At 34.6% G+C, this 27,532-nt stretch overlaps 1 pseudogene; it reads left to right on the top strand.

Moving 5' to 3' along the window:
* Positions 1-9,892: 9,892 nt before the first annotated feature.
* On the top strand, positions 9,893-20,625 carry LOC120193293 (annotated as a pseudogene).
* The last annotated feature ends 6,907 nt before the right edge of the window (positions 20,626-27,532 follow it).

Genomic DNA, 27,532 nt, shown 5'->3' with positions numbered 1-27,532 from the left:
CTTCCTCTGCTTCTTCCTTTTCCACAAATCATAGCCCAAGTTTCGCCTTTGCTTGTAATTGGGATCATTGCATAATGGCTTCCCATCTTTTACCGGAAGAAATGTGTCAGCAGTCTTAGCCATTTGAGCAGCACATATAAAATTTGTCAATTTTGCAATTGATGAATCTGAACCACATCTTTCCATGGCTATTGAAGTTTCAGCCTCTGAGAATCCCATTTTTTATCAAGAATAACAGTTTATTTTCCTCATCAGAATCAGAATTCAAGATTTCACGGTATTAAAAGAACTATCGATATCTGTGAAATCATCTTGAAAGATCATTTCATAATCAGATGAGTTGTTATCAGAATCAACATATGGCATGAAGGCAAGCTTTTCAAGAGCCTATACTATTGAGTTTTATTTTCAAGAGGTTTTGTGACATTATATCTACATCTATATTTGTCAAAGATGATAATTCTCTGATTTGAAGAAGAAAGATTTATTGGGTTTCTATAACTGAAGAAATATTCAGTTCACCAATCTGAAATCAAATAACTTAACAATCATGCATCATATTTAGGCATTTGCAAAAATAGGTGCATTTTCATTCATTCTCATCCATGTTGAATTTTGAAGGAATTTCAAAGATTTTAGCAAAGATTTAAATCCATCATTTGATAGATCAACTTTTCCAGTTCGAGTTCATAATGAGAAGAACTCATCTGAAGAAGGAAGAAGAAGTTCATAATGAGAAGAATTTGTTCAACCTTTTGCTTAAATCCATCACTTGATGGATTAGCTTTTCCAGTTCGAGTTCATAATGAGAAGAACTCATCTGAAGAAGAAGAAGAAGTTCATAATGAGAAGAATTTGTTCAACCTTTTGCTTAAATCCATCACTTGATGGATTAGCTTTTCAGAAGAAGTTCATAATGAGAAGAACTCATCTGAAGAAGAAGAAGAAGTTCATAATGAGAAGAATTTGTTCGACTTTAGTTTAATCACATCAACTTTTCCAGAGAAAGTTCATAATAGAATTTATCTGAAGAAGGAAGAAGAAGTCCATAATAAGAAGAATCATCTGAAGAAGGAAGAAGAAGTTCATAATGAGAAGAATTTGTTCAACCTTTTGCTTAAATCCATCACTTGATGGATTAGCTTTTCCAGTTCGAGTTCATAATGAGAAGAACTCATCTGAAGAAGGAAGAAGAAGTTCATAATGAGAAGAATTTGTTCAACCTTTTGCTTAAATCCATCACTTGATGGATTAGCTTTTCCAGTTCGAGTTCATAATGAGAAGAACTCATCTGAAGAAGGAAGAAAGTTCATAATAAGAAGCTTATTCAACTTTGAATGACTCTATCACAGAAGGAAAGAGGTCAACATCATCCCCAACGGAAAGTTCATAATGAGAAGAACTCATCTGAAGAAAGAGAAGAATTTATTCAACATCTCCATACTAATCAAGTGAAGTCAAATAAAAAAAAACTCATTATCTTTTCGTCTTTGCTCTATTCTTATTAAGAATAAGCAAAGAGGGGCAGTTGAAGATATTCATTTTTTTCATTTTAATGTTATTTATATAATAATTATTATTATTATAATTATAATTATTATTATTATTAATATATATATTTAATATTACAAAACCCAAAATCGGGGCCCAATTACAAATGGTGGCCCAAATTCAGAAGCCCAATGGAAACCCTAAACCAGATTAGGGTTTCCCTCTTCTCACAGCCGCCTCAGCTTGCCACCGTTGGATCTGGCAAGATCCAACGGTCCAGATAGCGCCAGACGAAACCCTAGGGTTCTGATACCCTAGGGACTACACCAGCTGCCGCCGCTCCACATTGCTCCAGCCGCTGCCACACCCCAACCGAAGGCTCCAGAAGCTCCAACGCCAGCCGTCCACGCTATGGCTATGGGGTGAGTCACCACTGGGAGTCCGGTGACTCACCGAAGGGTATTCTTTTACCCGGTCCGATGGCCACACCGGTGATGGCTATGAAGCCATCACCCCATCTGCGAACAAAGAAAAACACAACAGAGACCGAAAGAAAAACAGAGAAACAAGATAAAAAAAACTACCAACGATCCCAGTCAACAACAACACAGCAACAACAAAAAAAAAGGAGAGAAGCTTACCAAAGAAGCCTTGACCATCGCCGGAAGCACTAAACATCGCCGGAGAACAGAAAATACCGAAGGTATTTTCATAGATTTACTCCGATTAGGAGTCTTTTTGGGGAAACAAAGGCCGGATTCGGTCTTAGGGTGTTTAGATCTATATTTTAGGTGAATTTGGGGAATTTCCGACCACCGAAGGCGGTGGTCGGCGGCAGAATTTGCGGCGGCAGACGGCTGCCGGATTCCCTCTGGTGAGGGAATATAGAGAGAGGCCAGAGAGAACTCTGGCTCTCTCTCTGTTTGAGAGAGAAAAAAAAAGAAAAATGAGATAGCTGGCCCGAAGGGCCAGCCGGTTAGGGGCTTAAATAGCCCTTCCCAAACGACGCCGTTTTGGGGAGGGCTATTCGTGTAATTAAATAATAGTTAAATCCTTTCCGCAGTCAGCCTAATTTGTAAACTTTACATTTTAGTCACTAAATCAATTTAAAATCCTTTTAATTTGGTTCTTTAATTTTAATTTTATTTATTTTAGTCCTTTGTATTAAAATAATATATTTAGGATAAATAACAATTTAATCCCTTAATTTTAATAAGTAATATTTAATCCCTATTTATATTTTTAATTTATTTAATCTGATATTTCGAATTTTAGATAAGTTTATTTTAGTCACTAAATTAATAAATAAGAAAATAGCATGTTTAATCCCTATATTTTGATTAATATTGAATTAGGTTTTTAATTTTAATTTTATAATTTAGTCAATAATTTTAAATTTTTATTTTTTTGCTTTTAAATATATAGTTTTAATTGTATTTTTATTTTAATTTTACTTGTTTATATATTTAAATATTTTTATTATGTAGTCATAATATATATAATAAATAAATATTTATTTTAAATAAATTATTTTAATATTTATTTTTCAATATCGAAGAAAATGACAGTCTTAATACAACTGGATGTCCTATTCTGGTATTTTAAAATTAAAAATTATAAAAATATTATTTAATTTAAATTAATATTTATCAATATCAAAGAAAAGAGCTGTCTTATGGCACCTAGAAGTCATTTCCGATATTTTAAATATTTTTATATAATTTTGAAATAATAGGATTATAAATTAAATATATTTGAATTTTTAAAATTTTTAATAATAGAGACAATTTATAATTAAAAATACCAATTTGGGCGTTGTAGGGGTGCAATCCTTCCCTAAACGTAACCGACCACGAATCCCTTTTTATTATTAAAAAGAACGAATTTTTGGTTATAAACGCAGATCAGTTCATTTTTAATTGATGTTTTCTTAAACTCTTTTAAAAAAATAATTTTTAGGTATTCGACCTACCTGACCCAAAAGGCCGATGGCGACTCCCAAATTATTTTCAAAACCATTTATTCATATCAATTTTCCCGCCAAGTATAATATTCCGTGCCCGGACGAAAACCGGTTACGACAGATTCGTTAGCGAATATTGGCGGCCTGAAGGTAACCCTTCCCCACTCAATGAATACATCTATAAACTCAATAATTGGAATAGGGAAGTCTATGGACATATATCCAAGGAGAAGAGAAGGCTCAAACGACAATTAGCCACTTTCCAAGCTGATATGGACTAATCCGACAATATCTACCTCATCGACTAAGAGTTGGAGGTTCGTACAAAGCTTGAAGAAGTTCTTGACCACGAACAACTCCTTTGGCGACAAAAGTCTAGATACGACTAGATCCTTGATGGTGACCGTTACACCAAATTTTTCCATAGTCGCGTTCTAGACCATCAGAAAACCAACCGCATCCAAGCCCTCAAGCTTAATCACGGCGAATAGTGTTACGATGAAGATATTCTCCGTGCAGAGGCCATAATTTTTTTTGCTTCTTTGTATAGAGACGATGGTAGTCGCTCGGGCAAATTCCCAATCAGAATTCTTTCCCTAGGCTGACTCCAACAGATGTTCAATTGCTTGATGCCACCGTTCAGGATGATGAATTAGGGAGGTTCTGTTTAACACGAGCCCTCTTAAAGTTCCCAGAAAGACGGTCTTCTTGCTCTCTTTTTTTCCAAAGTCGATGGAATACGGTAGGCCCTTCCATTTGTGCCTAGGTTAAAAGTATATTCAACGGTAACTCTATTGACCCTATTATCAATAAAACTCTTCATGTACTAATTCCTAAAGTTGAGAATCCTGAGACTTGAGCTGATTTTCGACCGATAAGCTTGTGTTCTGTTATGTACAAATTAATCATGAAGATTATTGCTAACAAATTCAGGGTAATCTATCCTAAAATCATTGCCCCCGAATCAAGCGAGTTTTATTTCGGGACGTAACATTACAGATAATATATTGGTGGCTCAAGAAGCGATACACTCGATGCGAAGGAAGAAAGGTAAAACCCAGTGGATGGCAGTTAAAGTAGACTTGGAAAAAGCTTATGACCGTGTCGGTTGATATTTCCTTGAGGACTCTCTCGTGGATATGAGATGTCCATCTAATATCCGAAGTATTATTATGAAAGCCTTGACTACCTCATCCATGCAAATTCTCTGGAATGGAACACTTACAGATGAATTTAAACCTACCAGAGGCATTTGGTAGGGATGCCCCATTTCCCTTACCTTGTTGTTCTGTGCATTGAAAGACTTGGATAGAGTATCCATTACCCCATGGAGAATAACCTTTGGGAACCCATGGTCATGTCTCGAGGTAGTTCTCCTCTGTCTCATCTTTTTTACATACGGTCCCGTTTTATTTTGCAGAGCCAATCATGACCAAACCAACATGGTAGGAGCTTTTCTAGATCAATTCAGTAGATTTTCTGGGCATAAAGTTAATTCGAATAAGACGAGAGTTTTTTTCTCCACTAATACTGATAAAGACCTAGCAGAGGTTGCGTAACTCCCCGGCTTCCAAGTCTCAACGAACCTCGGTAAGTATCTCGGTGTGTCTTTGTTCCATAGTAGAGTTATAAGAGTACCTTTCAGTTCATAATTGACAAAGTCGAGAAGAAGTTGAGCGGATGGATGGCTTTCAAACTCTCCTTAGCCGGTCGAATCACTCTCGCGAAATCCACCCTCCTTGCTATCCCAAATTATTTCATGCAAACCGTGACAATTCCAAAGGGAGTCTGTGACCACCTGGAACAAATTACTCGTCGGTTCATATGGGGAGGCATAAAGCTCAAACCGAAGATGGCCTTGGTTAATTGAAAACTTGCTGTTAACATACCAAACAGGGTGGTCTTGGTATTCGTTCCTTACAAGCTCAAAACGAAGCCTTCCTTGTTAAACTTGGCTATAATTTCCTCATGCGACCAAACTCAACCTGAGCCAAGATCATGCAGGCTAAGTGCAAAGTCAAGGAGCCGATACCTTTCTATTAGTGGCAAAAATGGGTCTTTTGTCTGGAAGTCTCTATCTAAGGTTTGGAATCACATCCAAGAGAATATGTGTTGGTCTATTGGCAATGGTCAAAGTACGAGCTTTTGGAACGACTCTTGGATCAGTGCTATGAGACCCCTTGTTGATGTCATCACCGTGAGCCAGATGCCGAACCCTTAAGCCAAAGTGATAGGGAAGCAGTGGCGGGTTAATGAACGTTGCTCTTGTTGAAGAATCAAACCTAGAAAGTTCTAGACTCGATGAAGAACAAGAGGAATGAATAGGGGATGGTGGTGGCAGCAACTAGGTCTTTAGAGTTTCTTTTAAGTGCTGGAAACAAGGTAAGAAAACAAGATTAGAACAAGATAAACAAAAGATAAAGAAATTAAAAGTAAGTACGATAACCAAGAAATCAAAAGACCTCCCTTATGAAGGTAACGGTAAGATGATAATGGTGAGGATGGGATTTGTGAAAATAGATGGATAAGTGTCCTATCGAGCCCTCCTAGTCAAAATGAAAAGGCAAACACGATAATATGGCTCTAACCAACCCTCCTAGTCGCGATGAAAAGGCAAATTGGAGTGTGAAGATTAATCTCCCTCACAAGAACTTGAAAGAACTCCAGGAGAAGAAGCTTCGAAGGCACAAGGCAATCAACACTTGCAAAAACGAACTCTCATTGTATTATTAATCAAAGAAATCTTCATTACAAAGTTGAATGAAGCCTCCTTTATATAGGGGCTGAGTTCTAAAGATCCTAAATAACTAAAGAATAAAATAATAATAAACTAATCATGTATTAACTCTAATTCCTAATAAACTAATAATAACTAAAACTATTGTTTTAACCCAACCTTAATTCCTAATAAAATAATAAATATGATCCTAAAAGATGATTCATCATCCTATATTAAATTATAACACAAATAATCAATATAAATATTGAAAATTCGTAATATTTACAAAATCCCGTATTAATCCCGTATAGGATTTCCTGCATGCACCGCCTTCAGTAAAATGGTCATATCTTGAGTTTCCGATATCGGATTGATGCGATTCAAGAACCTTTGGAAAGATAAGAGACATATGGTTGTATCTACAGAAGACATGTTGACCAAATAAGATCAGTATCCTATTCAAAATTTGTCGCAAGTCTGCCACTGTTCTAGTCTTCTTTTCCAAGGCTTGGACGAGTGGATCATTTAGAAGAGTTATTACTTCTTCCTTTGATGTGAGCCTTGTGATGCATGTATCATCCTCCCTTTCTTCGAAAAGATTCGTCCTCGAATTTTGTTCTTCTAATAGGTTCGAGTAGAAACATTAGTCCAAAAAAGCATGTATTATAGAATCTAGTGCATGTATCATTCCCCCACTCCTCAAAAAGATTCGTCCTCGAATCTTTGGACTCCCATAAATTGTGACTCTTCATTGATATGACATAGTGATTAGGGTTTTCATGTGGTAACTCGTCATGAGGGTCACCTAGCACTATTCGACAACTCTTGGCGATAGAAGATGGTGTGGGCCAGTCTCGTGTTGCTTTTATGTTCTCATCATTTACATGGATTCCCTGTGCACGAACTATAAAGCATGTGGAGTTGTTCAAGTCATGTTTCGTCGTTAAGATGGCGTCACGAATAAGGCTTTCCTGGATGTAGCCTTTTTGTAACAAATCCAACTCTTTGGTTTCTTCGAGATTGTATGTTTGACGAGGTATGATGGAACCTTGAATTAGATTGGTTTGGTGTTGTTTTCCTCTTTTTAGTGGTAGCTCGTTAGGTAGATCACCTAACACTTCTCGAAAATCCTGTAAAAGAGATGAAAACACACTAGGCAAATCCTTGTTAATGTTAGAAATCGAAACAATTGATTCCCTAAAGCGAACAAGGATGCAAGGTTGGTTGTAAAGAAGGTTCTCTCTCAATTCTTTTGTGCTCACACATAGATTTTGAGTCACTCTTTTCTTCTCACATTTAGGTTCACTCACCTCCCATGGGTCATTATTCTTTTGGCTTTTGTAACTAGTGACCTCTTTTGCTTTTGCCTCTTTCTCAACTTTTTCTTTTTTTGCTTTTCCTACCTCCTCACAAATTATCATTTGATCTTTAGGGACTGGAAGTGTGTCATTCTTTGCTGGTCGTTCTTTCTCCTTGTCATGTTTGTCATCTCTTGGCTTTTTTAGAGAAGATGGAGTAGAAGATAATGAAGGATTTGAAGGATTACCTTGGTAAGAGGATGAAGTACCTTGGTAATGTTCACTGAATCGAGATCTCCTTTGGATATGTGCTTCTATTGTCATTACTTTCTTTAGTGTATCTTCAAGGTTTTCGTACCCTTATAAATCAAGAAGATCAGTGATGTTTGAGTTTAAGCCGACGAAGAATCTGACACGATGACCTCTTCTTTTTTCGGTTATGTTAACCCTATTGAGTAAGGACTGTATCTCCTTATAGTACTCTTCAACTGAACTTATACCTGTCGAAGTTGGTGTAGTCGTAGTTTAACTTCTCGTGTATAATGTGTCGGTAGAAATCGTTTCCTCATGGTTTGTTGAAATCAGTCCAAGAAGTGATTGTTGGAATTTGGAAGTTCTGGATTTTTTCCTTGTTTGCATCCACCAAGTTCTAGCATATCATTCGAATTGCTGGTGATGAGGTGAACTTGTTTAGCTTGGAGGCAGTCATGGTATGCGAACATGAGATCAACTTTTCCTTCCCATTCGATGTACCTGTCTGGATCATTATCTCCTTTGAAAGATGGGATCGTGAACTTTGGTTTTGCAAAGAGTTCGGGTGCTTGGAAACGTGGTTGTTCTCGCCCGGGTACCAAAAGTTTAGCATTGTTTGGTTTTGGATTCTGGTTTGGTAGATCCAGTTGTGGTTCTTGTCGTTCTCTCATGATTTCATCAAATCTTTCAACTTGAGTCGTGAGTCGCAAGTGCGGCTAAGATAGCCGTAAGTGTCTTGTTGTTATTGCCGCCCATCCGGTGTCCAAATATTTTGGAAAAATTCTTGAATGTCTTTCGATGCGTCAAGAAACCTCCTGAAACGATAAATCTTCTTTGAACTAGCTCCGTTGGGGTACCTTGACGGTTTTGTATGCAAGAAAGCAAGATTTTTGCTTATTTCCAAGAATTGGCCCCATCTGATACCAATTGATAGGGAAGCGGTGGCGGGTTAATGAACGTTGCTCTTGTTGAAGAATCAAACCTAGAAAGTTCTAGACTCGATGAAGAACAAAGAGGGATGAATAGGGAAGGTGGTGGCAGCAACTAGGGTCTTTTAGAGTTTCTTTTAAGTACTGGAAACAAGGTAAAACAAGATTAGAACAAGAAACAAAAGATAAAGAAATTGAAAGTAAGTATGATAACCAAGAAATCAAAAGATCTCCCTTATGAATGTGAACGGTAAAGATGATAATGGTGAGGATGGATTTGTGGAATAGATGGATAAGTGTCTATCGAGCCCTCTTAGTCACAATGAAAAGGCAAACACGATAATATGGCTCTAACCAACTCTTAGTCGCGATGAAAAGGCAAATTGGAGTGTGAAGATTAATCTCCCTCACAAGAACTTGAAAGAACTCCAGGAGAAGAAGCTTCGAAGGCACAAGGCAATCATCACTTGCAAAAACGAACTCTCATTGAAGAAATCTTCATTACAAAGTTGAATGAAACCTCCTTTATATAGGGGTTGAGTTCTAAAGATCTTAAATAACTAAAGAATAAAATAATAATAAACTAACCATGTCTTAACTCTAATTCCTAATAACCTAATATAAATTATTGTTTTAACCCAACCTTAATTCCTAATAAAATAAAATATGATCCTAAAAGATAATTCATCATCCTATATTAAATTATATCACAAATAATCATAAATATTGAAAATTCGTAATATTTACAAAATCCCGTATTAATCCCGTATAGGATTTCCTGCATGCACCGCCTTTAGTAAAATGGTCATATCTTGAGTTCCGATATCGGATTGATACGATTCAAGAATCGTTGGAAAGATAAGAGACAGATGGTTGTATCTACAAAAGACATGTTGACCAAATAAGATCAATATCTCATTCAAAACGTTGTCGCAATTTTGCCACTGTTCTGGTCTTCTTCTTTAAGGCTGGACGAGTGGATCATTTGGAAGAGTTATTACTTCTTCCTTGATGTGAGCCTTGTGAGCATGTATCACAAAGTTTGCGAGGTTTGTCTTATAGAAGTGATTGGACCATTCCCTCTTGCATCGGTTGCTTTCTGAGACGTGGTCCAAAGAATTATACCTCCTCCTAAGGATAGTGATCTCCCTATTTGGAGATGGGATCAAACGGGTGCATGTTCCATTAAGTCTGCTTTTAGCTTGCTGAACAAAGGAAATTGGGATGCCAGCGATGATAAATGGAACTTAGCTTGGGATTTCAAAGGGCCTCAAAGAATTCGAAATTTATTTGGCTTGTCCTTCGTTGCCGTCTCATGACCAAGACGAACGAAAGAGACGGGGCATCACGGAAGACAACTGCTGCCCGGTGTGTGGTGAAGTTGACGAAACTATACTTCATTTCTTCTTGACTGCCACCCTGCTCGATCATTTGGACTCAATTAATCCCTCAGCAATATATTGGTATTTTTCTCAATCCCTTTACTGGACTGGTTACTTTTCAATTTGACTAATAGTGCAGGTATGGATACCCCAGAGTTTCACTGGAAACAGGTCTTCAGTGTCCTGATATGGTGACTTTGGAAGAATAGTAACTGCTTTGCCTTCAAAGGCCAAGGTTGGCAATGGCAATCATACTTTCGGCCAGGTGTGAGCGCACATTATGAAGATAAATAAGGATCCCATGCTACCAGGAAACCAAATCAAGTTGGTCTTAAATGTCAGCACTTGAACCTGGGAGCCCAAGCTCAACACCGATGGATCCATACTTTGAGCAGAGTTGTGGGCAGTACTCGACGGATTGGAACTCGCTTGGTCCCTTGGTGTTAAATGTCACCAGGTAGAGCTTGATAGCAAGGAAATAGTTACAAGACTCGACAGCTACCCATCTCTCCATGAACTGGCCCTGTTGCGACGAATCCGTGGCTATTTGCAACGAAAGTGGACAGTCCAGGTGAGGCATACCTTGTGAAACTAACTCCCTTACGGATAAAGTTGCCAAGCTGGATAGAGGAAGGCCTCTGGGTTTACATGCTAGCTCCACCTCCTGAAATCCAAAGCACCCTCAGCGCTGACCAAAGGACGCTGGGAAGAAGAAGCTCCCACTAGTTCTAGTGGCTTTACTCTTATTACCAAAATAAAAAAATAATAAGTACTAGTTTTCCTACCTCTGCGAAGAATGTTGTATATTTATTTAATAATTAATTTTTATTAAATTTATATAATTTTTTATGTCTTAGATTTCAGAAACAACATGATTAAAAAATTAAAAACAAATTACATTTTTAAAACTGATATTGATATTAAAATGAATAAAATGTTATTTTTATATATTTATAGTAGGGATGGATATGAGATGTAATCACGACAGGTTTTGACTCGACCTATTCTATTAGGTTGGGTATTTTATAAAACAAAATTAGGTTTAGATAAGGTCGGATTTTTTGATTGAGTTTGGAATTGGTCGTGTTCGGGTTATAGTGAAAAATATTCGATTCGACCTAAAAATATGTATTATAGTTTATATTCAAGGATAAATATTATAATAATATTTATCTTTATATATTATTTTTCAATTAGATCCTTATTTTATTAAATAAAATTAAGATATATATAGAGAGAGAGAGAGAAAGAGTTAAGATCCATTTACGCCTAGGTAAACTTTTAGTTTTACACCTTTTTAAGATGTTGTGAGTTAAAATAGGCGGTTTTGATTATCCTCTTATTTTTCAATGAATATCTTCTCATTCCTACTGTTAATTTCAATCGTCTATTTCGCTCATCAAACGATAATAAAAATGTGTAAAACTAAATTTTTTCCACTATGTGTAAGTGGATCATGTCATATATATGAGTTAGAAAATGAGAAGATGTTTATTGAAAAATAAGGAGTTAATCTCAACTTTCTATTCTACTCATCCAACTATCATAAGTTTATGTAAATCTAAAAGATGTTTTTATATTGAAAGTGGATCCAGACCCTATGTGTGTATTGAATCAGGTCGGGTGCAGATTTTATCTCAAAATGATTAAATTTTGGATCGAGTAAAACCACTTTAACTCGAGGTCGAATTAGATTTCAGACTGAGGGTATGTTTTCACTGGTTCAAGTCAAATTGATAAAAACATAATCCATATTCGTCCCTACTTATTAAGAGTCAATTTAATACAAGCTACATACTAAATATCTACTTGAGCATTTTTAAAGCCCATAATATACTAATAAAACTATTGTACAATCATCTACAAAGAAAAGAGAAAAAAAAAACAAACCCTTACATTAAAATCTAATGGAATATAATTAAAAAAAAATAACTACAAAATCATGGTAGGCCTATGTGGATGCTTTGATGTTAAGTATCACTGATTTACATGTATAAGAAAAATGTAAGAATTTATATTAATATATCATTTTTAAAAAGTTTTATAACCTACATTTTAATATAATAAACAAAGGCAAAATTTTTTAAACTTAATTGAATTTATTCAAATGACTCAAAAAATTTAAATTTAAAATTAATTTGAAAAAGTATATTTTAATGTTTAGTAACTTCGTCAAACTTTTTAAAATACTTACTCGATCAATTTTTTATTTAAAAATAGTTTTAAAATACAAAACGTGACAAATTTTACAAAATTTGGAGCATGGTTTCAAAACTCCATAGGAAGGTTACGAAACATCTACGACAGAAGGCTCAAAGTTTCAAAAATTTCTATTCCAATCAGAAACTTACTCGTTTGGTTTTGAAACCCCTTATATGGTTTCTAAATCCCCATTTGGTTTCTAAACTCCTCTATTGGTTTCGAAACCACGGTGCAGAAATTAAGTGGAATAATGCTTCCAACGGCTATAATTCATCCCTAAGGCCATAATAATTAGAAACTCATTCAATACAATAAAAACACTCAAGTGACACTTGAAGAATGTCACTATACCTACCAAGCTTAGAGGTCAGTACATAAAGAAACCTTATAAAAGGGTGTAATTGTAGTTTAGCCTTAGAAAACTAGAGTGGTTCTGCCTTAGTCATTAAAAGATAGAGTTGTAAGGTTACACTTTATCCTTAAAGATAAGAATAATTAGTTGAATTTGTTAAAATCCTTAGTGGTGAAAAATTAAGGTAGTGGATGTAGACTTTCGTTGAAAAGTCGAACTACTATAAATCAATTTGTTCCAAAAGATTTTATTTTTCATTCAATTTCCATAAAACTCTATCAAAGTCTATTAAAAATTAACAGCAATGCTAAAAAAAATTAAAAAAAAAGAAACAAAATTAAAAAGTTAAGTAAGATTTTGAAGAAAAAAATAATTGGATGGACAAAACATAATAAATAATGAGTCACTAATAATATTTATTATTTTTAATTATAATAAATGTATAGTTTTAGTCCTGAGTAAGTGGTGCCCTGGGCGAGTGTCCCTTTTGCTCATACTCATGGACGGGCCTGATGGCGCTTATTTGTTATCTCGTTAATATTCCCTGTTTTAGACCATCGAATTGAAATTAGATACGTAACTTGCAATCCCAGATAATTATGCCGTGATGTTTGGCTCTGATTTACGTTGTTTGTGTTTTTTCAATAGTTTAAACCCCTTATTTGTAATTGGTTTGTCATAGCAGTCAGATCTGTTAGTATCTACCCGTTGTTCGAGTTTTTTTGGAAGAGATTTTCATTTTTTTCCTTGTATGGTCCTGATATAATATTGAGTGGCTAGTTTCTTAATGATTTTAGAAGAATTTCTCAATTATGTATCTAATCTACGATTTTGTCGTAAATTTTATTATAATTTAGATTTTCTTTTTATTTAATACAATTAACTGATTTTATTTCAAAAAACGAATTACAAGCATAAAAAATAACCAGAATTAAATATAAAAAACAACCTACATTCAATGCTTGAGCCCAACTTAGATTTAATTTGGGCTGGCCGAAGCATTGGTATTTTAAAGTGCAACTATAAGATAAATCATGTATTTCATGGGTTAATTTCTTTTATATACATTCTTCAAATGTCAAAAGAAATTGTGAATAAGCAATTGCATTTAGGATGGCAACCGGGTAATTTTGTGGATTCCGCATCCGCTCCAATTGGGGCGGGGATGGGTATAATTTTAGTGGGTAGTGGGCGGGTGTGGATTTAGAAAGTGGTACCCGTCGCGGGTAGTAGGCGGGTAATGGATTTGAGACCTTACCCGCCCCGTATCCACCCGCCCCGCATCTGTCCGCCCCGCATCCACCCGCCCCACATCCGCCCGCCCAACTAATATCCATTAAATTTTGGACCATTATGAATTTAGGTGTAATTTTAAGAGATTAATTTATAAATCTTAATTGTATAAGATATAACTTGTTTAACCAAATATTAGGGATAAGTTTATGCATAAATTTTTCTTTCAAACCTCTTGTCTTCACTCTCCAGCTTATTCAGGTATGTTTCTTCTTCCTTTTTACTTGAAATTTAATTTTTGTAAGAGTCAATTCCGTAGTCATTTCATTTTAAGCTCCTCTGCATTTCGTTTTAAGAGTTTAATTTTTATTTGCTCGTACTAATTTTTAATTATTTTTTAGATTCATCTTAATATTTGTTTTAAGCTTAATTTCTTAATGTTCTACAAATCAGTATCTTGTGACTGAGCACCTACGTTTTTTGCTAACAGAGTCAGATCGTTGCTTCTCAAATCTCTATTTTTAACGCACTGAATAGAATTAAGTGTTTCACTTGTGCTTCTCAAACCTCCATTTTTAACGCATTGAAAATGACTTTTTCAAATTCAAATTTCAACCGATATTTTGCAATATTGGTGTTTTATGTGTGTTTTATGAGAATGATGATTGTAATGGGAGTATCAGATGTCACAAGTATTGCTTGAAATTTTAGAATGTTGTGCCAAAGAACAAAAACATTATGTGTTTGTCATTTATGTTTCTAGACTTTAATTATGTCTTTTATTATGATGTTTATTTACTTTAAGATCTATATAACACTTAACTCAGATAATCATTGTTTATTTTATTATGTTTCTTAATAGATGTGTTTTGTTTATGTTTGTTGCTATGTATAACTTAAGTTTATTGTCAGGCGGTCTAGCCGGTTCTCTCCAATGGGTAGTGGGAGTGGGGATGGATTTGAGAATATAACCGCGTGGGCGGGTGTGATTTGAAAATTTTTACCCATCATAGGTGGGGGCGGGTGGATTGAAAAATATTATGGGTATGGGGATGGGGGGGGGTATCCGCACCCGACCCGTCCGTTTGCCATCCCTAATTGCATGCTTAAACTGTCATCTTATTTGAAGGAAGAAATCTGCATAATCAATTTAATTATTAAGCTTTAAGCTTTTAAACATTCCAATTTCATCCTTAAACTATAACTCTCATTCTAAATTAGTCCTTAAACTTTTGAACATTTAAATTTCATCCTCAAACTATGAATCACATTCTAAATTGGTCCCTAAACTTTAGGTCTTCCAATTTAATCCCTATTCATCCAAATATGTAATCCATTTCAACCGTAGTTTTAACCTAAATATATTTTTTTCAAACATAGAATAATATAACTTGCCTAATGATTTTATTAACAAGAGATGTGATTAGTACATGTGAATAATTTAGGATAAAATTGAAATATTTAAAGTTTGGGGACCAATTTAGAATGAAGATCATAGCATGGGGATGAAAATGAGATTTCAAAATTTGAGGACTAATTTAGAATGAAAATCATAATTTAAGGATGAAACGAAATATTTAAAAATTTAGGAATCAATTTAAAATGAGGATCATAGATTGTGATGTAATACAATTAACTCTTAATATCGTATTTGTAAAAGTTATATCGTGTTGAAAAGATATTACTCAGAACATAACTGATTGTATTAGCACTTATTTTTTCAAAAAATATAGATTAATGTTTTGATTTCATTTACAATCCATTCTATTACACTAATAAAAATCAAATAATCTAAATTTAATAATCTGAATCCAATTATAAGTGTATCTTGAGAGGCAACAATATGGGTACTTCTGTTGTGTACGACACTCTTAATATAAGGTTAAGAAAATATTCTATTATTTTTTTAATATTTTCGATAAGGCGTTACCTAAAACATTATTTTTTTATTGAAAAAATTATTTTCGCTAACTAATTTTTCGGTATAACTCATATTAATATTTCCGATAAAAAAATAATATTTTAGATAACGTTTTATCAAAAATATTAAACATTTAAATAACGTCTAATATTAAAATTTCGATAAAAATAAATTTTAAATAATATTTATCAAAAATATTAAAAAATAATATTTCCGACAATACTTTTTTTAGTCATAAATAAATCTGTCAAGCCTTGTACCTTTGCCACCCCTTCCCCAAGACCGGAAAGTACAATTCCTCGTATAAGCTAAGGTCGGATTAAAATTTAAAAAATACCTATTTCTTAGCTCTCGATTAATTAAATTCAGACACGTGTACTCTAAACCGGCATCACAAAAAAATTCTATTAATTAACCCCATATCCCCCAACCCAAAAAAAAAATCGAAGGAAGTGACATTCGTTAACGCGTTGAGTGATCAACCGGTCTTATACACGAAGGTAGTTATCGCATCAAATCGGAGAATTTCAGTGACAATCGAACACTTCGGTTCGTTAATTATATAATATTCTGATTTGTCGAGTTATTAGTTTTCTTTTCAAAGATTTTCCTCATGTTTAGGTTATAGGTTTTGTATCCCTTTTCGAATTACGTGTATTTATATATGTTTTCTGGTTTAGTCCGTGGAATATTCATTGCGGTGAGGCATGTTAGCTATTGGAAATAGGAATTGCATTTGGGTATCTTTCGTTTTCTTAGCAGCCAAATAGAAGGTTATAATGCTGGAGATCATGACCGTTTCTCTTTTCTTTTTTTCTTTTTTTTTTTTTCATTTTGCATTTAAAAAGCATTCTCTGTATATTGGGCTATATTTGAATTTGTCGAATTTCTGCCAAATAACTGTTTTTTATTTAATATTTTAGGGATAACTCATGGCAACTGCAACTAGGCTACTGCAGCTGGTGCAGCTGCCCTTTTATATTATACATTGAATCGTAAACTACAGACGAATAGTTCTGGTGATGATGAAAATGATAATGGAAATGGAAATGATTTATCCAATAATTCTCAATTGGGACTTGACCGTATTTCACATAGGTTAATTCAAGCTCCTGCAACATGGGTGGAGACGATTTCTACATTGTCTGAAACTCTTAGGTTTACATACTCTGAGACTCTCGGCAAGTGGCCCATAGGGATTTGGCATTTGGGATCAACTTCTTATTGAAGAGGCAGGTACCGTATGCGTTCTTTGATTTTCACCGCTGCTGTATTGTTTGACACCATGCTTATTTTTATTGATTTCATTTTTCTTGGTTTTAGATTGAAAAATATATTCCTGTAACTAGGATATGAGTGTTCGGGAATGGTGGGGAAAGTGGTTCATAAAAATGTTGGTAGTTTAATTTGTATAAGATAAATCTAATTTTTTTTCCTATCAGAACGTTGATTCTGTACCAGTTAGTTTAAATCTACAGCCGTTGAACTTATTGTTAATTGCAGTGTTAATATTAGATCTTGAGATTTATCTTTATGGTAAGGTTTTTCATTGGAAGGCTGAATACATTGCAAATGATTTTGTTTTTTCCCCCCTTAATGTTATTAGCTGTTTTTAAATTTGTTAAACCCTTGCATGTTTCTCAGACTTTGAGTATATATCTATCATGTATCTGTCCGACAGCTATAGTTGTGCATGTCTATAAATTTCAGCATTATAAACCTGTTGCACCTCATCATGAGCATCAATTGGAACTAGTGATTTGCTTTTGTAGCTCTTCCTATCGGTTTAGTTTAAAACCCTAGATTCTTTTTTTATCAAAGTTAAATTCATATGATATTTATAAAGTCAATAAACTGTACATGAATTTGTTTCTTCTTAGGCAGAAACTCTTGCTTCTCCTACAATGCTCTGGTTTTATTCCATTGAGATAATTATAAGACTTAACATGATATCTTTACCGCCTCAAGGAATTTCTTTTATTTTGTAATCAATAACCAGATCAGTTTTTTATGTTTTATGAAGTAGTGTTATAGAAACTCTTAATAATTTTTGTCTAACTGATTTATTGATATTGGCTCTGCATAAAATATAGTCATATTTTTTTCAGGGACATTTACATGTTGAGTGTATTTGGTGGTAAAGATAGCATTGAGCTCAAAGGGCCAGATATAACGCTGAACTTAAATATTGTTAAACTTGTGACTTGTGTTGGCATTTTTCAAAAAACCATTTCTTTATTTTTGGAGGAGACGGTTATGCGAGGAAGATGTTCTTCTCCAAGAACCCAAAGCAGGAGTAAGTCATATATAGTTATGAAATTTTGTTTCAATTGACCCCCCTACTTTTGGATTTCTTATGTGTAGATTTTTAATATTATAGTCAATTTTCAAAGGTATGATAATTCAATTGTATTGTTTATGTGCTTTTGAATTAATGATTAGTGGTTTGTATGTATTGAAATCTTGCAGATTTTGAAGCCTGCATTTACAATACTAGTAGACCATAAAACAATGTTTTCTTCTGCTAATTCGTGGAACACACAGTATCAAGGATACCCTGACAGCTGCACTGGAGCTGTAGTTCCATTCCATCACTCTGTTGTGCAAAAGGGTGGTGAGGATTTAGTTTTAGGTTATGTGGAATGGTAGCAGCTGCTCGGTGGATAGCTAAGCTTGCACTCTCGTCTTATTGAAGCGCTTGGTCAATATCCAGCTTATAAGGTTAAGGTAAGGCATAATTTGCAATTTATGTTATAATTATTCCGTGGCTATTTTCTGTTTATATCTTGCTTGACAATAATCTGCCAATTAGTTTGCTAATTGGGTAAATATCAATCTTTTGACCTTTTAATTATTTTACAAATGAACCCGTCTACATGATCTAAATTTGCTAAAATTAATAGATTTATTGAATTTGATTTTAACAGATTGTAGGGCATTCATTGGAGGAGGAACTGGTGCTCTTTTAACGTATGTGTTGCGGGAGCGAAAGGAGTTATCAACAACAACCTGTGTCACATTTGCTCCAGGTTTGTCCTCTCTGTCTTCTGTTAGCCACCAAGAATAGATGCCACTTGTTCCTGTATTGAACATCTCTGCTGTAATGCAGCATGACCTACGCTTAGGATGTTTGTTTAATGTTATACCTTCATTCGTTGAACGTAGTTATAAGACTGATCTATGCTACATGCAGTGCTTGTATGACATGGGAGTTAGCAGACTCGGGGACTGATTTTATTACTTCTATTATAATGGAGCTGACTTGGTGCCTACATTCTCAGCTGCTTCTGTGGATGATTTGCGTGCTGAGGTAAATGATTGCAGTCACTTAGAAATTACATTCTTTCCTAGTGAAACAAAGGGATGCTGAGATATTTCTACTGCAAGCAAAGACATTAGTACCTTGCATTTTTCATTTGATATGCATGTGCTCCTTAAGCTTTTATTGCTTTTCAATGAAACATGGTAATTTCTACTAGAAGGATTTTGAAGCCCTTAATAGCAAATAAATAATTGGCTTGAAAACTCTTATGGCCTCACCTTCAGTTGTCTGCCTGTCTCTGGTTTCCTTTCATCCCCCGCGTTGTGATTGAATTGTCCTCGTCATGGTTTGTGGCTTTTGATAGCTGATAGATTTTAGGCTCGAAACAAATAAGATTTCATTGAAATGTTGTTGGACTGTCTGGTTCATTTTCTTAAAGGTTGTGTAATATCAAATATGTATCATGAAGAAACTGTTTTCCTATTTCAGGTGACAGCATCTGCTTGGCTGAATGATCTGAGGAATCAAATTGAGCATACAAGATTCTAAGTACTGTTTATCGATCTGCTTCAGCGTTGGGTTCTCGCCTTCCATCTATAGCCAGTGCTAAAGCCAAAGTTGCTGGGGCTGGGGCAATTTTACGCCCAGTTTCTAATGGTACACAGGTAGTTGATGATGACCCAGTTCTTACTTCTCCATTAAGATGTTTTTACTAGATCCTGTTTAGTTCTAAAATGCTATCCAGTTGAATTTACCTTAATTCTCATTCCTCGGCCTTAGTTCTCTTAGAATTGTTATGTATAGGTCGTTATGAGAGAGCACAGAGCATGGCTCATGCAGCATGGAGGCGTCCCACCATAGACTTGTCTTCCTGGTCATGCATTGGACCCGTCATCGTGGCTCAGCTGCTCGATCAAACTCGAATGAAGAAGGAAGTCCTATAGAATCTAGCACCAAGAAAGCAGAAGCGTTTGAGGCTCTCCTACACCTTCCCTTCAAGTACAAAAGAAGCCATAGAACTTCCTGTGCTTCATCAGTTGAATGGACTTCAGAAATCGAGTATCCATGTTCTTTGATGAACGACATCACAGTAGAGATGTTGATATCAAAGTGGCGAGGAGCTCATAAGCCACAACTCACATGAGACCGCATGAATGAAGTTGAGTTGTGGCAACAATTAGAGCATGAGCTTACGATAAGCCTGAAGGTGACGAGACTGATGTTGTTAACCAATAAGGGAAGAAGAAGCGGCAGCCATTGAAGAGGTGAGAGGTGAGGGCAGTCAGATACTTCAGTTCCGGAAACAAAGGAGTGCACAGGTTTTTCCCTGCTGGAAAGATAATGCATAAATTACACTTCAGTCTGATGAGGTGGAGTCTGAAGGTGATAGTTCGAGCTCCATTGACTCCGATAACAGGCAAAGGACAAGGAGCCTAAGATTGGATCTTCCTTACACCAAGATCATTGTATAGTAAATTGCGGCTTTCCCAGAGCATGATAAGTGATCATTTCATGCCTGTTTATAGAAGACAATAGAACACTAATAAAGGAGCTTGAAGAGGAGCAAGGTCAGAATGTTGAGAACCAGACCTGGATCATGGTGGATGTTCTGGAGAGGTAGGTTAGGAAATCCATACTCTTTTTTTTTTTGCAAACAAATTATTTTGGGGATCTTTTTCTTAGTATATATATGTTGAATTGAATCAAGGGAAAAATCATATTAGATTGTATTTTCCTCATCCCCACGGCGTGTGTCTCCTTTTGGCTCTTGATCAGGAATACTTTTTCTAAAAATTTTAAATTATTATATATCATGGATATATTTTATTAATAATACTTTTTTTTCATCTTAGAATTTATAAGTTTATTCCTTTTAAAATTTTAGAATTTTATCTCTTAGGTGCATTTGGACGGTAGAAAAGAAGATTATCTGTGGGAATTTTTTTTTCCGGAATGTAATACCCATGTTTGGATTGCAAAAATTTCTAATAGGAGTAATAAGTCATTTCCACAGTGGCATTCTGGGGGTGTTTGACTGGAAAAGTTATTTCCCCAGTCTAGGTATTTGTCATTTCTCAGTTTTGGACTAAAATGCTCTTAAGACAATTTTCCCCGAAAATATCCTTCTATTGTCGTTGAATAAAAATTTTCTATAAAGGGTAAATTGCAAATTTATCCTCAAACTGTTTTAGATTTAAAAAAAAAGAATTTAAATTTTATAAAGAAATATATAATTTAAAAATAATAAAACTTTATATTTTCTATGATCTTAATACAAATATTTTCATTTGAATATTTTGAATTCAACTTGCTAAAAAATAAATATATAACAAGACAATTTGATAAAATACATTCTAATAATGTTTTATTTCTTTAATCAAATATTGTAATCTTATATTTTTGCTAAACAAACCAAACACAATAATGCAACATTCCCAGTAATGTGTCAGGTAATGTTACATTCTGGTAATATTATTCATGGAGGTAATGTTACATTCCATAAACCAAACGCATCATTATGCTTAATACAATAATAAGTGTCCAAACTATGTTTCGAAAACCATTTTAGTGGCTAAAGAATTTTTCGCTAAAAATATGTCTAATGTTTTCTCTGTTACACGTTTATGTGCTCAGCTGTTATCTGTCGTTAAAACTCCGTTAAGTGACACATGCTACATTATGATAATTTTGAGAAATTTTATTTAAAATAAAAAATATTATTTAGAAAAACCTAAAAAAAAAATCAAATCTTAAGAAAGGCTCAATACTTCTAAAATTGTATTTTAATTCCCATCGCACAAATCTCATCTTATTTCCAGCCATCGCCGACCGTCGATGGTTGTCTCTGTAGTTATTGCACCTTGGGTGTAACGCTTACGGTTTTAATCATACCCTGAACCATCTAGAGAAACTATCTAACGAGATTCTCATCCAGAACAACACTAGTAGGCTTGGTCCTAAAATCTTATGCTCCTCTAACAGGGGTAGTCAAACCTATACCAGGAGCAGGAGGCAGATCTATCAGGGTCATAGGATCCGGAGAAGCAGAAGTATCTATCGAAGGTGGGGATCTACACGTGTATCATCTAACGGGTCAGCAAACATAGCCGCTCGACCTCGCCAACGACTAGGTCGACGACCTCGCCAACGACTAGGTCGACGACCTCATCTAGTGCTCATCTCAGAGGGTTTCAAATATCACTACATAAGATAAAACCTAAGGTCAGGTTTGGCACTTGGAGTACTGTACAAGATAAAACTTGTAAAAACTTGTTGGCATGGCCTTCAGAACTTGTTTTGTAAGAAATTTCAAAAATATGTTTTTGCTTCAAACTCATCCACAGTTCGAGAATTTAAAAAACCAAAGGCTTTGGTACCAACTAATTGTAACCCTTTAGACCTAACCTCTATGTTTTGACCAGATCTAGTGGATTACAATAAAAATTTCCAAAATAATTTTCACACTTAAAAAACCATAACTTCTTTAAAAACATGATTATAAAGATAAAACTCAAACTATGTAATATAAAACATAGATTAAATAAATAACTAGTGAAGAAAATAATTTCATACATCAAAGGTGAAAATAAATTAGTCATAAACCAGCATATCAAAATAATAGGCACATGTCACTAGAAATAAATGCACTTCAGATGATTGTAAACATTACAACAAAATTTCTACACGGAATGTGTTGATACTCCAAGTGCGGGGTCTGGAAGGCCTATCCAAAAGTAACTGAAAAAAGGAAAGTTCGGGGGAGTGAGAGAGTACAGTGTGTTCCAATACGTGTAAAATAAAACATGCTGGTACATTTCAAATCTGATTTCCGAAATCACAAAGTAAAAATGACAGTAAAGTTTTTATTTAGAACAGATAACTACCCTCCACCCGTAAACCATATGAAAAACCCCATAACATGCATCTATAAGGACTTACCCTAGATCCTAGATCTAGGAGTCCAATATGAAAGATCAAAACAGAAAGAAATTACCATCTAGTTGAACCTCATAGTCTCCATACACCTACCCAGACAGTACCCCAATAAAACTATTCAGATATCACTGGTAAAATCAGGAGATCATAAATCAGACATTTTACAGTAACAATAATCCAGAGAACATGTACCAGACAATAAAAAATTTCAGACTAGGAAAAACAAAACTCGGGAAAATCAGTAAACGAAATCATAATTTCAAAATCACCCATACACCTACCCAGACAGTACCCAATAAACTATTCAGATATCACTGGTAAAATCAGAGATCATAATCAGACATTTACAGTAACAATAATCCAGAGAACATGTACCACAATAAAAAATTCAGACTAGGGAAAACAAACTCGGAAATCAGTAAACGAAATCATATTTCAAAATCAGTTAAACAAGTATGAGCACATGGTAGTTCATTATATATATTTAAATAGATTAATAAGTAGGAACACACCTCGTGAAACGGGTCAATCTGAGGGATTTACTGAGCACCAGACTCATTACGAACAAAGTAGCATACGATCCTAAATCAGATCAGAACAGGGTTATCATCAAAATAATGCACTAAGTAGAACTATACATGTAATCACGACTCATACGGTCGAACAGATCGAGAAGAGTTGGGTCGAACAATCGAACGATCGGAGAAACACATGTACCTATCATAACCCAAAGTCATACATCATTCATTGTTTTTTCTTTAAAATTCCTTAACTAATTTAATTAAAATAATTATGCAAGCTTGGGTTCAAAGGTCATCCAAAGGCTTTCAGGTTAGAATTTGAAGAAAAATACTTCAGATTTGGACTCAGGATATCGAAAACATAAAATAGGACTTTTTCAGAAAGTTAACTTTTTGGTCAAATTCAACGCGTTCAAAGTCAAAGTCAAAGCCAAATTCAACAATTCAGTTAGAGTCAATGGGTCTGTTTAACGACCATGTCAATTGGTTGACTCAGTTCGATTGAGTTGACTCGATTGACTCAGTCTGAGTTGACTCGATTGACTCAGTCTGAGTTGACTCGACCGACTCAGTCTGAGTGACTCGATCAACTCAGTTTCGAGTTGACTTGGTATCAAGAAGGTTTGGTCGTTGGGCAAGCCCACGTACGACAACATGTGTGTTAGCGCGTGGGGTGATGATAAGGATAGAGAGAGATAGTCGATTAACCAAAATTCATCTAAACACCATTCCAACTCAGATTAACCCAATAATCCAACCAAACAATGAAAAAAATAAAATAAAAGAACTGAAATCTTACTAAACAACCCCGAGAATACAATGAAGGGGACGAGTAACACTGGTCGGGTTTTGTTCAGACAACTCGAAAAGTGCAACAACGGTGAAGGTGCGACGATCGGACGCCGTATCGGCCAAAATTAAGAAAAACAAAGGTGATTTCTATTACTTCTATAGTAGATCCTAGGAACAATATGCAATTGATTGACTTCAATTTTAGTATCATTGTTAGATATGGCTCATATACCAAATGAGGGACAATGCTGGAGCAGAGTTGAGCAAAGTGGACGAAGCGAACGACGTATTTTGGTAATGTACCGGGTTGCTCTTATTCTGTAATTGTAACCTAATTTTTTATTATTCTTAATAATTAGGAAACAACCACTCATCGTTCCCGAGGATGTAGGCAAATTAACTAACCTCGTTAAATCTTGTGTTCTTTATTTTCTTTACTGTTTGTTTATTTCTTGTGTTAATTAGCATGATTACCCAACAATCATTTATTCTGAAGAGGAAGCTCCTAGACAAATTCTTATTGTGTATGGTAGTTTTTATATGAGCTTTATAAGAAATATGTGGATGAATATGCAGTAGCCAATGTTGGTACATCAATGAAAATGGCGTGCAAGAAAGTGGAGTCAAAAATGCATTTATCACTAGTAGAATGAGCAAAGGAAATTATGACTGGGAGGCCCAAGTTTGAGAGATACATTGGAAGTGTTGACATAGTTAATAATGTGAAGTTTGAACTAGATATAAACTTGGAAGAATGAGAGTTCATTTGTAAGGAACATTGTGGTGATTTTGATACCTTAAAGTGGTGGAAGGTTAATAGTCTCAAGTTTTAAATTTTATCAAAAATGGCTTGTGAAATTTTGTTTATTTCTATTACCACAGTTACCTCAAAATCTACTTTTTAGTACTGGGGTAGACTGATTGATGCATATCGTTCATATTTGGGAATTGATATGGTGCAAAGTTATTTTATTATTTTTATTAGTATCAAAACTTTTATGGGTTGAAAAAGAAATCTAAAGTAAGTAATTTTCAAGTATTTGTTCTATTTATTTAATTTTTGAAATATTATTTAATTTGATCGTTTATTTTAATTTTTTTAATGTAGGAAAAAGAAGAAATTAAAGAGATTTCTTTGCTTTGAAGTTATAATTTTAAAGAATTTTAAAGGTATTTAATTTTCATGCACCAATTTGATTTTTTTCTTTGTCAATACAATTTAGTTAAGTTTTAAGGGGTTATACATAGCTTATTAATTGTCAAACACAACAAAAAGATAACCTCATCACTTCATGCTTTTTGAATACCCTTTTAAAATCACTATAGTCTATATATAATCCATGACCTAGTAATTCCTATTATCAACCTTAGTAATTTAAATTATCTTTCAAGTTGTTATATTTTTTCCTTCTCATCCTTGATGTTTGATTCTATCTCTTAGGTTCTGCAGGTGATATAATGTTTTAGGAAGATATTTTGATTGTGCCTGCCACTTTCTTTTATTGTTTTGATTGTGTTGTTCACTATGTGACGATCTGCAGGTGATGTATCTTGGGTTTTTTGTTGTTGTATGATTTTGTTGTTTTCTTGATTTTGTTGGGATTGACCCATTTGTTACATCAGTGTAGTCTGCCCGATTTAGTTGTTCCATTTTATTTTTAAGTATATTTTAAAACGTGATATGTTGATAGATGTTTTAATATGGAAATGTTTATGGATGTTTCTAAATACTACTAAAATGTTTTAAGATTGTATTTTGTTATTGTGAATGTTATATAAGTTTTATCAGGTGATTTTGTTTAATTTGTTCTTTTTTGTTTGTTTGGTAACATTTTTTAACATTTTCACAAACGCTAAACGAACATGTTTACGAACGTTAAATGAACATGTTCACAAACGTTAAACAAACATATTCACGAATGTTAAACGTATAACATCCTAAACCTGATTGGGATGAATATGCCACATTAGGCTGCCGGGACAACCCCTGATTTTCAAAATTTATTCATTATCATTTCAAAACATATTGAATGGTACCATAATAGGCATAAATAATAGTTATAAAAAAATTTGTAAATCGAAGCTCCGTGACACATTGTTTTAAATCAAAATAATACAAACTTAGAGTTTGATAAACCATATACATGAGTAAGGTTTTGTGAATACATATGCCTATTAAAGCTACAATATAGTACTCTAAGGGAGATGATGGAAGCCCTGCTTTGACGGTGCTCCATAAACAACTCAAGTTACTAACCTACAAACAAAAAACATCTGAACGTTGAGCTTACAAGCCCAATAGTATAATCGCTAATATAGAGCAGCATTTTGAGTCTCATAAACACAAGCATGCTAAAGACATGGTACTAAGAGTTAGGTACATGCATGATCTTAATCAAGTTCTACCCTTAATCCTTTGTTCTATCACTAAAGTAGGAGTCTCATGCTTCCCTTAATCCTCTACTAAGGGTTTCTCCTTGAGTATAGCTCTAAAGGATCTTTGACCACACTAATTATATTTGCTATGCATTATCTAAATACGACACTGACACTCTTGTGCATTATCTGAATGCAACAATGAATCTGTTATGCATTATCTGAATGCAACCCTGACTAGTATCTGGTCTCATATAGCCATTATACACTAGTTAACTAATGGAACCTGACGTCGCATAGCATCGGTAAAATTCTGACTAAGTTGTTAAATGATCTCATAGTCTCACATAGTCATCAAGTCGATCATGGAGGGGGAACCTAGTGTCACATAGCATTGGTACAATTCTCGTTCAACTGAAGCATTGGGTCCGTCTCACACAGTCGTCAAGCCAAGCTCTAAGGATATATGTTGTACTGGATTGATGTAACTATACATGTATATTTAAGGGCCCAAAGGCCATACAAAACTGACATCTCTAACCCACTTCTCGTGAGTGTTCAGGCCTCGTGCCCTAGTGCCTCACGCATTGACAATTCCCCACTAGGGCAATTAAAGTAGCCTGGTTACACCCTAATATAGTTGGACATACTAAAATGAGGTTATCCCCTCACTATCTGATATATTTCTCATTCTCTCATCTAGAATATTATGAAAGGGTTTATTAGTCTGTTACTATTGTTAGTTATTAAGTTGTTCTATTCTGATCAATCGTTACTTAAGGTGTTTTGTCATTTCTATCTTAGAAGAGGTCTCTATGCATTTCATGACTTAACGATGATTTTTGTGTTTGTTGTTCATTGGCTGTAACACTAGCTAGCCCGATACCTGACTTGGGTTCATTA

This window comes from Hibiscus syriacus, unplaced genomic scaffold, assembly GCF_006381635.1.
Source record: "Hibiscus syriacus cultivar Baekdansim isolate YM2019G1 unplaced genomic scaffold, ASM638163v2 tig00116994_pilon, whole genome shotgun sequence".
In the NCBI taxonomy this organism is placed as follows: domain Eukaryota; kingdom Viridiplantae; phylum Streptophyta; class Magnoliopsida; order Malvales; family Malvaceae; genus Hibiscus; species Hibiscus syriacus.
Note: the sequence above shows the minus strand (reverse complement) of the source record. Positions and strands in the feature narration are given on the sequence as shown.